We start from the raw sequence: 17,357 nt of genomic DNA, 5'->3' as shown, positions 1-17,357 counted from the left end.
TTAGTCGTCCTCTGTTGCTCTTTAAAAGCTTCCCAGTCCTCAGTTTTCCCACTTATCTTAGCTATGTTATGCTTTTTCCCTTTTAACTTTATATGTTTCTTTACTTGCCTCGTCAGCCACGGCTGCCCATGCCTCCTCCTGGGATCTTTCTTCCTTTTAGGAATGAACTGATCCTGCAACTTCTGCACTATACACAAAATATCCGCCATTGTTCCTCCACGGTCATCCCTGCTATGGTATTGCACCATTGAACTTTGGCCAGTTCCTCCCTCATAGCTCCATAGTTCCCTTTATTCCATAGAAGTACTGTCACTTCCGACTGTACCCTCTCCCTCTCAAATTGCAGATTGAAGCTTATTGTATTATGGTCACTACTTCCCAATGGCTCCTTCACTTCGAGGTCTCTGACCCAATTCTGGTTCGTTACACAATACCAGATCCAGAATTGTCTTCTCCCTGGTCGGCTGCAGCACCAGCTGCTCTAAGAATCCATCTCTGAGGCCCTCCACAAAGTCTCTTTCTTGAGGCCCAATACCATCCTGATTCTCCCAGTCTACCTGCATGTTAAAATCCCCCATAATAATTGTAGTGACATCTTTGCGACAGACCAATTTCAGCTCCTGATTTAATTTACATCCGACATCCAGACTACTGTTTCGGGGCCTGTAGATGACTCCCAGGAGGGTCTTTTTACCCTTAGTATTTCGAAGCTCTATTCACACTGACTCTGCATCCCCTGACTCGAGGTCCCCCCGCGCAAGGGACTGAATATCGTCCCTTACCAACAAGGCCACCCCACCCCCTCTGCCCGTCAGTCTGTCCTTACGATAGCACGTGTCGCCTTGAATATTCATTTCCCAGACCCTGTCCACTTGAAGCCACTTCTCAGTTATCCCCACAATATCGTATCTGCCAATTTCCAAAAGAGCCTCAATCTCATCCATTTTATGTCTAATGCTTCGTGCATTCATGTATAGTATTTTTAACTTGTTACTGCTCTCACCCTTCCCATCAACCCAAATGGCTTCTCAGTCGAGATTGTAGTGCTGGAAAAGTACAGCAGGTCAGGCAGCGTCCGAGGAGCAGGAGAATCGACGTTTCGGGCATGAGGCCTTCATTAGGATACCTGATGAAAGGGTTATACCTGGAACGTTGATTTTCCTGCTCCTCGGATGCTGCCTGACCTGCTGAGCTTTTCCAGCACTACACTCCCAACTCTGATCTCCAGCACCTGCAGTCCTCACTTTCTCCTGATGGGTTTCTTAGTCAGGTTCGTCACAGGAAAGGGCCATCACCTTATTGTTGAACGGGTAGGGCAGGCCAGGTAGGAAGGTCAGACGTCCTCCTCTGAAGGACAATACTGAACCATGTAACATGTTTCAAACCTTTGGTAGGTCTGTGATTATCGTTCATTATTCCAGCATTTTCATTTCATGCTCTTTTATTAATTGAAGCTACCATAGTAGGGACTGATTCTGGAACTTTACTCCAAATCTTTTGATTGCTTATTACATACTCATAATGCCTCCTCAACCACTTTATCAAACTGTCATGTTAGCTTCAATGAGTTTTTTATTGACTCCTGGAACATAGTGGTTGCTTTTAGTTGTCCGTAGTTGTCCTTCAGCAGATGGCAGTAAGCTGTCTTTCTGAAATAACATGTTCCAAAATGGCCTGAGGAAGGGAATTCCAGATTTTGACCCAATTACAGTAAAAGATCGGTGACATATTTCCATGTCAGGATGCCGAGTGTTTTAGAGAGGAGCTTACAGTGGTGCTGTTCCCTTGTATATGCTGCTCCTGTCCTTCGAGATGCAAGTGGTAGTGGGAAGGTACTGTCTAAGGAAGTGGCTAAGTTACTGCAGTGTAGGATTTTAGATAGTGCATATGGCAGGTACTAAGAATCAGATTTGGAGGCAATGGACGCTTGTCGATGTGCTACTGATCAAGTGGGATGCTTTGTCCTGGACAATGCCAAGCTTCTTGAGTGCAGTTGAAGCTGTTCCTATCCAGTCAAGGGGCGAGCTGTGCTATTAGCCTCCTGACCTCTGTCTCTTAGACAGTCAATTGGCTTTGCGAGTCAGGAGGGTGAGTTACTCGCTGCAGTATTCCTAGCGTCTGGCCTGCTTGTACAACCATTGTATTAAATGGAGTGTCCAGCTCAATTTCTAATGAACAATAAAACCCAGGGTGTCGATGGTGAGGGATTCAGTGATGGTAACACTATTGAATGTCAAGGGGTTTTGGTTAGGTTGTCTCTTATTGTCAATGGTCATTGTCTCGCAGCTTTGTGGTGTGAATGCTATGTGCCACTTGTCAGCTCAAGTCTGGAAATTGTCCAAATTTTGTTGTGTTTGAATGTGGACTGAGGAGTCACAAAAAAGTGCGAGATTAATGCAGATTTCACTTCTGACCTTCTGATGGAGGGAAGGTCATTGCTGAAGCAGCTGAACATGATTATGCCAAGGACACTTTCTTCAGGAACTCCAACAGGGATTTGCTTTGGCTGAGACGACTGCCCTCTAACAAGCAGAGCCATCTTTCAATGTGTGAGGTATGCCTGCAGGCAGCAGGGAGGTTGTCACCTGATACCCATTGAACCCAGTTTTGCTAGGCTCCATAATATCGCCCTCTGTCGAATGTGACCTTAATGTGAAGGGCTGTCACTCTCCCCTCATTTCTGGAATTCAGTTCTTTGTCCATGTTTAAATCAAGTCTGTAATTCAGACATGAGCTGAGTAGGCCTTGCGTAACCCACATTTACGCAGATTATTGCTGAGCTAGTGCTGCTTGATAGCACCTCCCTACATCTAACTCATGATTGAGCATAGACTGATGGGGCAGTAATTCGCCAGGGTGGTTTGACCTTTTTTCTGTGCACAGGACGTGCCTGGCCTATTTTCCACATTGTCCATGCCAGTGTTTTAGCTGTACCGGGATTGCTTGGCTAGCACACGTCATCAGTATTTTTGCCAGAATTTTGTCAGGCTCCATCGTATTTGCAGTAACCCCTGCACCCCCCCCCCCCCCCCCCCCACCGGCCAACAGTGTCTTGATTTCACATGGAGAGAGGCGAATTCCCTGCCGACAGGTATCTGTGATATTGGTGATCTATGAAAGATGCCGAGATGGATCACACAATTGGCACTTCTGGCTGAAGATTGCTGTGGATGCTTCAGCCTTAACTTTTGTGCTGATGTGTTGTGCTCTCCAAAGCAGAGCAAGGAAATATCTGTGGAGCTTATTCCTTCAATGAGTTGTTTAATTATCAACTTTAATTCATGTCTTGATGTGGCAGCACTGTTTCCTGAAAGAATGGTCTAGGCACAATATCTCCAGACTATAATCTCCAGACTATAATTCCAACCCCCACTCCATAATATGGATATTCACAACAGAAGATTGCTTATCCTTTATATTGTGTAGATTCCAACAATGCATCGTATATTCGCTTAAATTGTTAGTCTCGAAAATACTTTACTTCACAGACTTCAGGATATAATGTTCTGTTTTCAGTTCTTCTCTCCGACAGGCAAGGCCATCGATGTCACACTGGCTTTCCTCCTCACTAATTACAAAACCAAACGTTTTTCACCTCATCTTTGAACTTACTGATCAAAATTGCTACATTCTTGACTAGACCGTTAATATACGCTACAAATATCAAAGGATCCAGCAACCAGTCATGTAGTAAGCCACTGGACACAAGATGTCTTCACAATGACTACCTTCGACCATTACCTTCTGCCAACAAATAAACCTTCGAATCATTTGCCAAACTGCACCAGGTCCCATGAACCCTTACCATATTAAAGATGCAAGATCTGGTCAAAAACCTGATTGAAGTCAAGAAGCATTACATCCACTTTTTACACCCGATGTCACATCTCATTGCCTCTCCGGAAAACAGAATCAACCACTTCCGATATGATATCACTTCCACCAAAGCCATGCTGAATTTTATTGCTTAAACCTTACAATTCCAACTTTTAATGAATGCTGTCTCTTAGATTTACTTATTAACTTCCCTCAAGCTTTCTACTTTTAAACATAGGTTTAGGAGTGAAACTACACATTGTCATTTAGCTCCTTTCACCCGATGACAATTCTTCTTATTTCTCTGACAGATAATTTACTCTAGCTGAAATAATCTTGTGTCTCTTCTGTTTCATTCTGGGAAATGGGAATGGAATTGAATACAGTTTTGAAACCAACAGCAATCTGTCCGTTTGTTCTTGACACTGTCAGTGTGTGTTCCCCCTCAGAGGCAGGAAGACTTTGTGCTGATAATACGGAAAGTAACACCTGATGTATCATTCTCAGCTGGCACACAACTTCCTGTTTCTATGTGCCAGCAGCAAGCCACACATCTCACTTCTGATCAGAAAATAAACCCAGGGGATGCAATCTCGCGGAAACATCTGCCAATGTGGCCTATATCAGGACACAGAGTATGAAGCGATCACATTGAAGTGACATTTGCAAATTGACCTTTTGATCTCTGTTTCGCGGTCTGATTCCAGGACATCATTGGACGAGTCTCTCGACCATCTAACAAGCTCATTCGATTCACTAACGTCTGGGACATATCGACATGCACCTTGTCATGTCTTTGATCTTGTACTACTTGTTACTCTCTTTTCAGATTTAATGTTCCCAGTTTTGATTCTGTCTTCTGTATCCATCACCTTCCCAGCCGAATACATTCTGTTTGATCTGTTTCCTAAATTTTGATCAACTAAACAAATAATACAGTTTTGTACAGACAGGTATGTTGGTGTGTCAGATTAACAGAACCAATATATGGAGAGATCACCTCGGCTGTATCGAACTCTGACCGACATTGAATTCAAATAAAGCACAGCACTGTATGGTTTCAATCTTTGCAAATCCTCTCTCTTTGAAAGAGCTTGTTCTAACGGTTAATTCTTTTCTTGATTATTTCAGAAACTATGACTAAAAATCCCTATTTTTAACAAAGTTTCAAATATTATTAAAAGTTGCAGCCCTGGCATTTCCTACAGTGAACTTTGTGGTGTTTAAATGTTCTGGTCAAAATGTGCTTCAAGCAGAAGACTTAAACATTGGTTTCTCCGAGTTCCCAGCCATTGCACTTTCAGTTCCATAATAACTGCATGCTATTGCTAAGCCCCAGAGAGAACAGAATGTCCAGGCCCCGTACACATCCAAGCGCCATGATGTAGGCCTCGAAGCCCTCCGTTTCTTCCTGTCACGCCAAACCAAGCAGTACATGCTCAACCTCAAATACATTTCCTTTCAATCCTCCCACTTCCTCCAAACAAAGGGGTAGCCATGGACACCTGTATGGACCCCAGCTATGCCTGCCTCTTCGTCAGATATGTGGAACAGTCAATCTTCCACAGCTACACCGGTATCATTGCCCATCTTTACCTCTGCTACATTGATGACTGTATCAACGCCACCTCATGCTAGCACAAGGAGATTGAACAGTTCATCAACTTTACTAAAGCCTTCCACCCTGACCTAAACTTCACAGGGACCATCTCGGACACCTCCCTCCCTTTCCTAGACCTCTCCACCTCTATCTCCAGTGACCGACTAAACATTTACTGCAAGCCCACTGACTCCCACAGCTACCTGGGCTACATTCCTCCCACCCAACCTCCTGTAAAAATGCCATCCCTTATTGTCAATACCTCTGCCTCCACCGCACCTGCTCCCAGGAGGACCAGTTCCACCATAAAACATCCCGGATAACCTCCTTTTTCAAAGACTGCAATTTCCCCTCCCATGTCGTTGACGATGCCCTTGAACCCCAACCCTCCAATCGCAACAGGGAGCCCTCCTGGCCCTCATCTTCCACCGCACCAACCTCGCATACATCATATCATTCTCCGCTGCTTCCACCACCTGTAAACAGACCCCATCACTCGGGGTATATTTCCCTCCCTACCCCTATCTGAATTCCGGAGACACCATTCCCTCCGCGACTCCCTCGTCAGGTCCATGCCCCTCCACCAGCCCACACCTCCCCCCTCACCTCCGACAAGGCCCCAAATGATCCTACCACATCCCGGACAAATTTATCTATACTTCCACAAATGTCATCCACTGTGTCTGTTCCACCTGCTGTGGTCTCCTCTACATCAGGGAGACAGGACACTAACTTGCGGATCATTTCAGAGAACATCTCTGGGACACCCGTGCCAACCAACCCCACGGTCCCGTGGCTGACCACTTTAACTCCCTCTCCCACTCCACTAAGAACAGGCCGGTCATATTCTGTTCATTTCCAATGAATAAATACAAAATAACCGAGCCTGAATTTGGGATGATATTGACAGGATTTATTTTGATCTAAGCATGAACAGATTATTTTGACAAAACAGGTGGAGAGATTCACTTCCTGAAAAAGCAGCTCAAGTGGTATAAGCTGGCACCAAACCGAGTTTGGTCAATACTGAGGCAAAAATACAGCATACAGTCTTGAGTGAAATAAATAAAGAAACTGTGTTAGCTCCGGAACAAGATAGAGTGTATTAAATATGAACAAAGACACAAGTATTTTAGGATATAATAGAAAAGTAATTTATAGTATATTGAAATGCAAACAGAGATGTGAATTTGTGTCTCGACATTCTTCCTAGCTAAATTAATCATTTCAGAAATGCCTTTGTTAAATTTCATGAATCATTTGTTGGTCCATTCCACGAACCTTGCTAGGTCCTTGTTAAATTCTGAACCATCGCCTTCCAGGTTCACAGTGGCTGCGAGTTTCATGTTACAGCAAATTGTGAAGTTGTGCACTGTATGCCAATGTCTTATTTCAAAATTTAAAGCAATCACAGCTCCAAACATTTACAAAATATCACTATGGATCTTCCTGGAATCCAAAAAAAATTGTCCCTTTGATCAATGATTTCTAAAATTTACTCACATATCTGTTGTGAAGGAGCTTTTCAAATAACTTGAAGTGCAAATGGTTCACATCAGTCGGAATACAGTAACATTTCATGTGTTACCCCACACAAAAAGAAATCAAGCAATATTCACGAGTTGCTCTCAGCAAGTCTATGATGGACTGTTTTATCAAACAAAATCATTTCCAATGTTGTGAGGGCCCGTCTATCTTCTGTGCAATGGTCTGAATTTTGTGTTTGACTGCAGATGAAACTGGCTGACCTGGGTAAAAGTACAGTTTGTGCCTTTCACGTTGTTAATGTATATTGCTGACTTTAGTTGAAAAAGTGATGTTGTCCCAGGCATCATCTGGCACCATTAATTAGACCATTAATTTCCACAACACTAGCCAGACTATCAGGTGGGGTGTATTGATCTCACTGAAACGAATGCTTGGAATATTTCCGGTATGAATCATGTGAAGTGGAGGCTCTGAACGAGACATAGAACATAGAACAATACAGCACAGAACAGGCCCTTCGGCCCACGATGTTGTGCCGAACATTTGTCCTAGCTTAAGCATCTATCCATGTACCTATCCAATTGCCACTTAAAGGTCACCAATGATTCTGACTCTGCCACTCCCACAGGCAGCACATTCCATGCCCCCACCACTCTCTGGGTAAAGAACATACCCCTGACATCCCCCCTATACCTTCCACCCTTCACCTTAAATTTATGTCCCCTTGTAACAGTCTGTTGTACTCGGGGAAAAACTGTCTCACTGTCTACTCTATCTATTCCCCTGATCATCTTATAAACCTCTATCAAGTCACCCCTCTTCCTTCGCCTTTCCAATGAGAAATGGCCTAGCACTCTCAACCTATCCTCGTACGACCTATTCTCCATTCCAGGCAACATCCTGGAGACAAAGTAGGAAAGATGAATTTCGAGTAGTAGGATGTTTTCACGACAGAGAGAGATCACTTCGCCCATCGCACCTGTATCACGTGAAGATAGAGCCTTCCAGCCAACACCCCATTTATAGCATGTTGTCCATAACCGTGCAGGTGATAGCACTGTAAACATTCGGGAACATTGTGTAGGGTCTAATCCATTATCAACATCGATATGATCTCCAATGCTGTAAATCCTGGCTTATGGGGAAAAAGTAGGGGCAGAACTGTATCAATATTCAAACAGTTGGTCCAGCCCTGAGGAGCTAATAGGCCCATTTCTAAACGTTGTTCCTCAGGACATTTTGACTATTCTTGACTTAATATCATTGTAAACTGACATGAAAAAAATGCAGACATGTTCACCAGAAATGCTGACAGCAACATACCTTTATTCAGCCAAGATCAGCAACATGAATTAAGAAAGTTTTGAAAAATCTTTCTTTTAACTGATTATTGACAACACGGATTTCACAAAGTGCAAAGTACAGAGGGGAAGGGTGGAGGGGTGGGGGTGGGCGATGTTCACTATTCCCTGATGTCTGGATGCGTTTGTGAGCAACAGATGAATCTGCGAACCAGATTCAGGATGGTACTACAGGTATTTCAGCAGATACTGTGTACACGGAATTCTCCCAAAAATCAGCAATGACATGAACATTTATTTGTGATAGTGTTTGAAGCCAACTAAAATTGAACAATATGGTGGGAGAAGTTCCTTTCATTTCTTTGAACTAGGAACAAGGGATACTGTCTGTGGATCTGGGGTGGCAGGAGGATCTTTCACAGCAGAATGTGAGGGAACAGAATCATGTTGGAAATCCAGATAGACTGTAACTTTTGTCACTGGAGGGTGAGAGTTCGGGGGGGGGGGGGGGGGGGTGACCTCATATAAGTTTATAAAGCCATGAGTGGAAAGGTGAATGGCTCTAATTGACACGATTCATACTGGGAATGTACGAAGCTTTCGTTTCAAAAATATCACATATCAATAAACTACACCTGACCCTACGGTTAGTGATGTGGAAATTAATGGTGCCAGACGATGCTGGAACAACATCTCTTTATTCAACTAAAGTCAGCAATATACATTCACAATGCGAAAGGCACAAACTGTACTTTTACCCAGATCAGCCAATTTCATCTGCAGTCAGACACAACTTAAAATTCAGACCATTGCACAAAAGATAGACGAGCTCTCACAACATTGGAAATGATTTTGTTTGATAAAAGAATCCATCGTAGACTTCCTCACAGCAATTTGTGTTAACAAACTTGTTTTTTAGTGTGTGGGGGTAGCGCACGAAATGTTACTTTAATCCGATTGATGTGAAAAAAATTTGCACCTAAGAAGTTATTTGAAAACGTCTATCATAGTAGATACGCGAGTAAATTTTATAAATCATTGATCAAAGGGGACAATCTTTTTTGGATTCGAGGAAGATCCATAGTGATATTTTGTAAATGTTTGGAGCTGGGATTGTTTTCAATTTTTGACCCAGACATTGGTGTATTTTCCCTATGGTGGGGGATTTCAACAATAGGGAACATGTTTTTCCAATGAAAGGAGAAAAATTTTAAAAAGGTTATCAGAGACACAGAGAATGGTTTGTGTGTGGGATGATTTGGTGGTGGATATTTACAACCTTTAGAAGATATTTGGATAAGTAAATGAATATCAAATGTTTGGATGGATATGGGCCAAGTACACACAGGTGGGATTAGTTTAGTTTGGGATTAGGACTGGCATGGACTGGGTGGACCGAAGGGTCTGTTTCCATGCTGTATCACTACATGACTCTATGACTATTGATCAGTTTTTCTCAATACTAAACAGTGCTGTAGTGATCCTTGAATGAACTGTTGATGTTAAGGTTGTGTCTGAGACTCTGCGAATATTTCCTTCAATGAGAGGAGGGACTAGTTCTCCAAGTTACACAACTGAAAATAAACTTTTCTCCAGCATTGCTGCTGAGTAGATGTGTTTCTGCGGAGGCGGTGGTTATAGTTTGCAGTTGGCTTTCCACCAACTGGTCAACCGTGAGACAAAATATCTTTGATCCACTGCAGAAACTCCACCTGCTTCCAGTAAATGAAACTGGGAACTCAAGGACCTTTTCTGTCGTCAGCTTAATTGCTGCCAACTATTGGATCTGGCCGATTAAAGGGAAAATGAATCAACTAAAGGAAAATCCTACCAAACAAACTATATTTTCCCATTTACTCACAATGGATGCATTTCACTTGGTATTTCTCCCTTTAAAAGGAAAGTCACTGAATACAGCATTCACTGTATGACTATCAGAAAACAGGACATTGAATGCAGTGACGTTCTGGTTAGGTCAGTCTGTTTATTGAGTATCTTTAAAGCTCCTGAAAATGAAGTTAATGGATCCAAAATCCCACATTGAAGTAACATTTGTTATCATCTCAAAGTAAATTAACAAATTTGAATTGGTTCAAACTCACATCACTTGTTACACCATTCTCTGATTCATGTATCTCATTAAAACTGAGTGGGCCCTTTATACATGGTTAACACTGGTGTAGTGTAACAGCGAATTTTTGCTGATTTTTATGAGTTAACTGCCCTGTCAGAGCTATCAGTGAGCAGAGAAAAGTACTGTTTATAACCTACATTCGTGGTAATTATTACTGTAATACTCTCTAACTTAACCAAACATTCCTGATGTACCCAGACTGTTACATGCAATGGTTTAGACGTTGAGGATTTAAAAAAAAACTTATGGACTGTCTTGTTCTAGTTCATTAGATGCTCTTTCAAAAGTGTACCTCGGTGTTATGTATCACTGCGGACTCACATTTTGTTTCTCAGGCACACAGCTTTCCTTTACTGTGCACTTTAGTGTCGGAGCAATTTGAAAAAAAGATGCAGGGAGAGACATTCTGCAATGTAAGGAGGCGCTTCTAATCTCCGGGTCCAAACTGTTTAGTGACATACACTCACATTCTGAACATAATCACTTTAGACATGCTCTATATTAGGTTGCCGAAACTGAATTTAGAAACGCAGATTAGAAATGGTATGTTATTTTGTAATGTGAGAGAGACTTTGAGTGACAGTGTGAGAAACAAAAGCTCACTCACTTTAATAATTTCAGTCCGAGACAAATATCTGAATCCGCCATTTATTTGTACACCTATAGGTGGGTGCCCTGTCTCATTACCAGGTAAGGTAATGACAAACTGCACACCAAATCCAACAAACTCTCGAAATTTATACAGTTTGAATCCCCATATTTTTCCTTATTCCATTGTTTGTTCCCTGCTTCGCTTACGTCACTCATTTCCTTAAGACTTATCCCACAACTTCTGTTTATCCTGTTTTGTCCGTGACAAACTCTTATCTCTGACTCCCATAAGGGTGTTTGACGTCAGTCTATTATAGATTATTGATTAGGCATATCTTTTCTTCTATCAGCATCTATTTCCATCCAGAGGCCACTTTGACCTCTTTGATTAGGGTTTGTTCCTGTGTCCCCGTGTAAGGGGGAAACAGATGCTTTCCTGTTTGCCCATATATCCACCATTGTTCTGTATTCACGTCTCATGCTTTCTTTTTGCTGAATATGTATTTTCTCATTCCCATTCTGTATCAGAATTTATACTTGCAGAAATAACATTAATTCATTTATATCCCACAATTTCCCCTTTTTCTTTTCATTACTATCTGTTATCTTCTGCATTTTTGTCTCTTTTTTTTAAACATTGTTCCCAAAATTCGCAAGCATCATTTCAGAGATTTCATCCATCTTAGTCTCACTCATCTCCTTATTATTTAGTTGATAAAGTTCCTCTGTCAAATGTCCCCTCAGGGGCATTCGTTTCATCAAGGCTGTTTCAATCAGCCTGTGGGTGAGCCCTCGTATACAGGGTATGATACAACAGCCAATGGCCACCAATACCCCGATTACTACTATCAGGGAAGTAAGGATAAAAACCACCACCCCCTTTCTCTGCTAAAATCATATCAAGGGCTATTCTGTTTTCCCATGCCATCCTACTTGTCGCATCAAGCTGTTCTGATATTCCTTTAACCGCCTCTCTTGTATAATTTTATAAATCGCTGTTGATTATGAAAAATGTAATTTATCCAGTCTACATTTTTATTAGTTGTTGCCCACCAAAAGAGAGCGGACTCAAAGCCTGCTGCAATCTGGTTACGAGCTTTGAATTCAGGTACTCCCCTCGGGACTCCTACCGAATCGAGATAAATCCTGTCATCAAAAGAATTATCTAACAGTAATCTCTTACCCCTTCCCTTTTTCCCTACTATCTTTTCCTTCTCAAATGCCAGGGTAAATGGAATTGCCAATTGTACAATTGCGCATGTCCCTCTCCAATCCGGAGGTAGGGTGGGTCTCAATATTTTTCCTCCACAGTACCACCACAGATCCGCTCGGGGAACCTTTAATGCTGAGTAGTTCCCTCCCTTCTTCGTTTCGGTAACATTCTTAATCTCTGTACATAATTTCAGCTCCCCCAAATGTCTCGACCGACTTGTACCTCGCCTGTGCACACATGACGTGTGATTTCCAACTGCGGCGGAAAATGTGGGGGGAACTTTTGCATCTTTCTCCTCCAAGGGAGGGAACATCAGAGATAGGGAGGTACAATTCCTATCATTCCATGCAGTCTCATCCTGGTACAGGGCTATCATACATTTCATGCCCTTCCTGTCTCGCTTCCACCCGAGTGGAAAGGGAACCACCTGGGCCACTGGCCTACCGGAGGCACATGCATAGCAATTGCTTTTGTTCAGACTTTTTACAGTATACTTTACTCATTCAACCCAGGCATTTGTATCCCCGTACCCAGTCTCTATCTCGATGGTCTGTTTCAAATCCTTTACCTCTATAATTTTTACTACTGTAGGATCATTGGGAGGAGTGAAAGGTTGTATCTCATTACCCAGTAATTCTACCCATTTTTCCCTGTCCTATGCTAATTCGAAAACAACAGCCCACAAACACCTTCCTATTTGCTTTCATTTCAATCCCAAATGTTTCATTTAATTGTACCTCATAAGTGCCACCTCCCAAAACCGCTCCGTGCCATGTGGTTTTTCTTATCGTTAAATATATGGGGTTACACTTTTTATTGGGACAATCGCGTGCTGGTCGGAAGGGGGCCCGGTGAATTGTGACAAGACCATTATACCAGGTACCATCCCCGAGGCCATCCCCATAGGACTTAAGATGTATCTCTGAGTTGCGGTATTGTCTCTGATTAGCTACATTCCCACAATTTACTAAGCTACATATATCAGTGTCTATTACTTGTGGATTATCAGACTCAGGAACCATTAATAATACATATGAAAATGATATGTGACAAAATCCTTATACCAAGAGGGCTAGCATCATAACTCTAAGCATTCCCAGTATTCTGATCATTATGCTAAAACACAAAAAGGCTTAATATACAATCTTACAGAAATAATCCCGCGCCCGCATCGCCACTGTATAGTCAATTACTCAAAGTCTCTTTAGTCTGAGTTTCAGCGGGTCTTGTGTTGATTTGGCTGTCCAGACTTCTTCCTCAACTGGAGGGTCCACTGGCCCTTTGATCCGAATGTAGTGAGTCCAGCCTTTCTCCACCGTCCTTATTGCCGTTTCGGTAGTCAAAAGAGCCTGGTACGGCCCTTCCCAGTCTGGCTGCAGCTTAGTCTCTGTCCATGATTTTATTAAGACCCAATCTCCTGGCCGGATGGGATGAACAGCAAATTCAAGGGGCGGAGTCTGTGCCAATAGACCCTGTTTTCTGAGGAAAGATAAAGAGGAGGACAAGCCCAGAATATACTTCTTTAAAAACAAATCTTTAGTTTCGGGAATTGGCAATTCTCCCTGTGTTCCCAGATAAGGTAATTCAAATAAGATTTCATAGGGGGATAGTCCCAAATCTTTCCTCCGCCAAGGGACAAGCCCAAAAGGCATCCTTTAAATCTATCACACTAAACCATTTGTGATCATGAGGGATCTTACTTAATAACGTGTAGGGGTTTGGCACCACTGGGTACCTGATCTGTACTATTCGATTTAATGTTCTCAAATCCTGCACCAATCGATAAGTTCCATCAGATTTCCGCACTGGTAGAATTGGGGTATTATAAGGAGACATACATGGCTCCAACAAACCATCTCTAATCAGTCCCTCAATTACTGGTTGCAGTCCCCGTTTACCTTCTATGGAAATAGGATATTGTCGTTCACAGACAACGTCCCCTTTCCGTTTTAAATTTATTAAAAGGGGAGGGATCTGTAGTTTTCCACGATTCCCTTCTCTAGCCCATACTATAGGGTCTATCTCTCTCTCTGCATCCTCTGTCAATATTGCCAGTTGTACAACTAATTCTTCTTCCTGAATTCCAATCTCCAGTCCTAAAAGGATAATTAAATCTCTCCCCAGTAAGTTACTTCCTATATCAGGGATATACAGCAGTTCCCCTGTGATCCTATCCTTAGGACCTTCTATCATCATAGGTTCAAATACTGGAACAGTAAATCCTTCCCCTTTCACCCCCGAAACAGTAATTGACCGTGTAAACATTTCTACTTTCTTTGGTTTAAAATTCGGCGATGACCGTGCTGCCCCGTATCTACTAGGGAGATTACCTCCTCCCTACACGGTCCCACCTTCAAGTTTATCAAGGGTTCCTGGTGGGCCCCCGAGGGCAGGAACCCCTGACACCCCTATTCTTCATCATAATTCATAAGCGGAATTGCCTTTTCTTCCCTTTGTAGATCAGGACACTCCCTATCTTTCCCTAAAATGCCCTATCTTTCCACAATAATAGCATCCTTCCTGTAGCGACTTCCATCTCTGCCCCTGTCGCTCAAACCCTCTATCAAATGTTCCCCTTGTCCTCTCCCTCTTTACAAACACTTTCTGTGCCTCTCTCAACAATTCATCGAATGGTTTTTCACTCCATCCTTCTATCTTCTGTATCTTTCTCTGTATGTCTGGCCATGCTCTTGTCACAAAATGTACTTTCAAAAGACCCTGTGCCACTGGGTCCTCAGGGTTCATTCCAGAGTATTTCCGCATTGAGTCCCTTAATCTTTGCAAGAAAGCTGAGGGAGTCTCATCTTTCTCCTGTCTAATTTCAAAGGCTTTAATCAAATTCTGTGACTTCGGAGCTGCCTCCCTTATTCCTTTTAGAATCAGGTCTTTCAATTCCCTCATTTCGTCTCTATGCTCCGGGTTTTGGTTTTCCCACTGGGGGTCTCTGAGGGGAAACTTCATCTCTCCCTGTCCAGCATCCCCATCTCCAATCGGGTGTTCCCTGTCCCATATTTTAATGGCAGTTCCTCGTACAAGTCCCCTTTCCTCCCCAGTAAATAATATATTCAAAATAGACATTAATTCAGCCCAGGTATACAGACTGGGCCCCAAAAATTGAACAATTTGTTCAGACAACCCCACCGGATCCTCAACCAGGACCTCCATTTCCTTTTTAAATGTTCTGACCTCCCCACTGGTGAGGGGGGCACTTACAAACCCAATCTCTTTGTCCCCTATGGATACCTCCCAAAGGGGATAAGTCGTTACGTTTTTCCCCTTTTTCTTTTTTTTAAAGAAATATTGCAATATTTCTAGCTCCCCATAACTTCAAACACCAATTCATCAATTCATGCTTGACTAACCTTCAAAGCCTGTTCCTAACGTATAAATATATTTATATATATTTACGTTCATTTCTTCAGTATTTAATAGTCAAAATGCAAAATGCATACAGTTCCCAATTTTGCAATTCACTGTAATTACCCAGTTTTAGTCCTTTAATTTAGATCCAGAATTAGTTTCCTTAAATAGTCCTGACCAATCATTGCTCAATTACAATACTATAAGTCGTAAAATAATCAGAACTTGCCTTAAAAGAATTTGTCTACTCAAGTTTTTTTAAAAAAAAACTTCTAATGCATGAACAATGGCTAAATCCAAGGTCACAGATATTAACCATAGAATTTTGCTTTTACTACAATCTAATGTTGAACTGAAACTTCAACTGTCCTCCATAAATCGCTTTTATGTAAAGATAAAAGAGATTAGTTAGAAACTGATAGTAAGGCAGTCATGATCTGTAAAAAGAACAGGAGTTATCATTCCTTTTTTTTTCTTCATAATCACAATAGAATCCTTAACCTTAAAAGAAATCATGTTAAATTTCCATAACAAAAATCAGATTCAAAACAGTCCTGGAACTCAAGCTCCAGGGAATAAAACACAAACATTCAATCACCAACAAACAAATGTTCACTCAAACCAAATCACAAAGGGTTAAACTTCCTACCAGCTGTACAGCTCTTTTCATTCTCTCTCTCGCACATTGACATATAAACTCAGATATTCACAAACCCAGTCTTCGTCCGATCTGCACTTTGGCCAGAAGACAGCGGGACGAAGAATGGAGTCCTTAGTCCATACAAAGCAACAATATTTAATCATCTTTCTCCCTTGCACAAGTATTATTTTGCCAATTTCCACAACATCCTGCCCAAAGGACTTTCCGGAGGAATGTTGTAAGGGACCCCGCCTCCATTTCCATTGTCTTTTCCTTACTTTGTTTCCCCGGAGGCTTTTTTCTTACCCAAAGCGCAAGCCATATTGAGTTCCTTCGTTAGTCCCTTATTAACTACTAAAACTCAATCCCGGCCACCAAGGCAATACTTAAAAGTCAATTTTCTTACCTTGGTCTGTGCACAGAGTTGCCTGGCCCCTTTTGTCACCGTATTTTCTATCGAGCTCCTATCACTGTCTGATTCAGATGTCTCTCTTATAGGATTCACATCAGTCACCCAAGGGAGCAGACCAAACCGGGACACGAGACCGCTCCTCAATGGGGAACGGGACGCGTCTTCCCAGTGTCCAAGGCCAGCCACTCCCCCGGTGATGGAAGAAAATCCCGGACACGAGCCCCCAATTGTGAGAAACAAAAGCTCACTCACTTTAATAATTTCAGTCCGAGACAAATATCTGAATCCGCCATTTATTTGTACACCTATAGGTGGGTGCCCTGTCTCATTACCAGGTAAGGTAATGACAAACTGCACACCAAATCCAACAAACTCTCGAAATTTATACAGTTTGAATCCCCATATTTTTCCTTATTCCATTGTTTGTTCCCTGCTTCGCTTACGTCACTCATTTCCTTAAGACCTATCCCACAACTTCTGTTTATCCTGTTTTGTCCGTGACAAACTCTTATCTCTGACTCCCATAAGGGTGTTTGACGTCAGTCTATTATAGATTATTGATTAGGCATATCTTTTCTTCTATCAGCATCTATTTCCATCCAGAGGCCACTTTGACCTCTTTGATTAGGGTTTGTTCCTGTGTCCCCGTGTAAGGGGGAAACAGATGCTTTCCTGTTTGCCCATATATCCACCATTGTTCTGTATTCACGTCTCATGCTTTCTTTTTGCTGAATATGTATTTTCTCATTCCCATTCTGTATCAGAATTTATACTTGCAGAAATAACATTAATTCATTTATAT

At 42.2% G+C, this 17,357-nt stretch overlaps 2 long non-coding RNA genes across 2 annotated transcripts in view; one reads left to right on the top strand and one right to left on the bottom strand.

Annotated features, from left to right (window-relative positions):
• LOC148135220 (uncharacterized) overlaps nt 1-17,357 on the top strand; it is a 580,459-nt gene that overhangs the window by 244,837 nt on the left and 318,265 nt on the right. The gene's annotated exons all lie outside the window — the stretch shown is intronic.
• Nucleotides 10,976-17,356, bottom strand: LOC148135226 (uncharacterized). The gene is made up of 2 exons (XR_015755426.1): nt 16,550-17,356; nt 10,976-13,622 (listed from the first exon to the last, which is right to left on the bottom strand). It is a non-coding gene; the product is annotated as an uncharacterized LOC148135226 (long non-coding RNA).

The sequence above is a fragment of the Chiloscyllium plagiosum genome, unplaced genomic scaffold (genome assembly GCF_037043375.1).
Source record: "Chiloscyllium plagiosum isolate Xiang-an unplaced genomic scaffold, Cpla_swu_hap1 HiC_scaffold_51, whole genome shotgun sequence".
Classification (NCBI taxonomy): domain Eukaryota; kingdom Metazoa; phylum Chordata; class Chondrichthyes; order Orectolobiformes; family Hemiscylliidae; genus Chiloscyllium; species Chiloscyllium plagiosum.
Note: the sequence above shows the minus strand (reverse complement) of the source record. Positions and strands in the feature narration are given on the sequence as shown.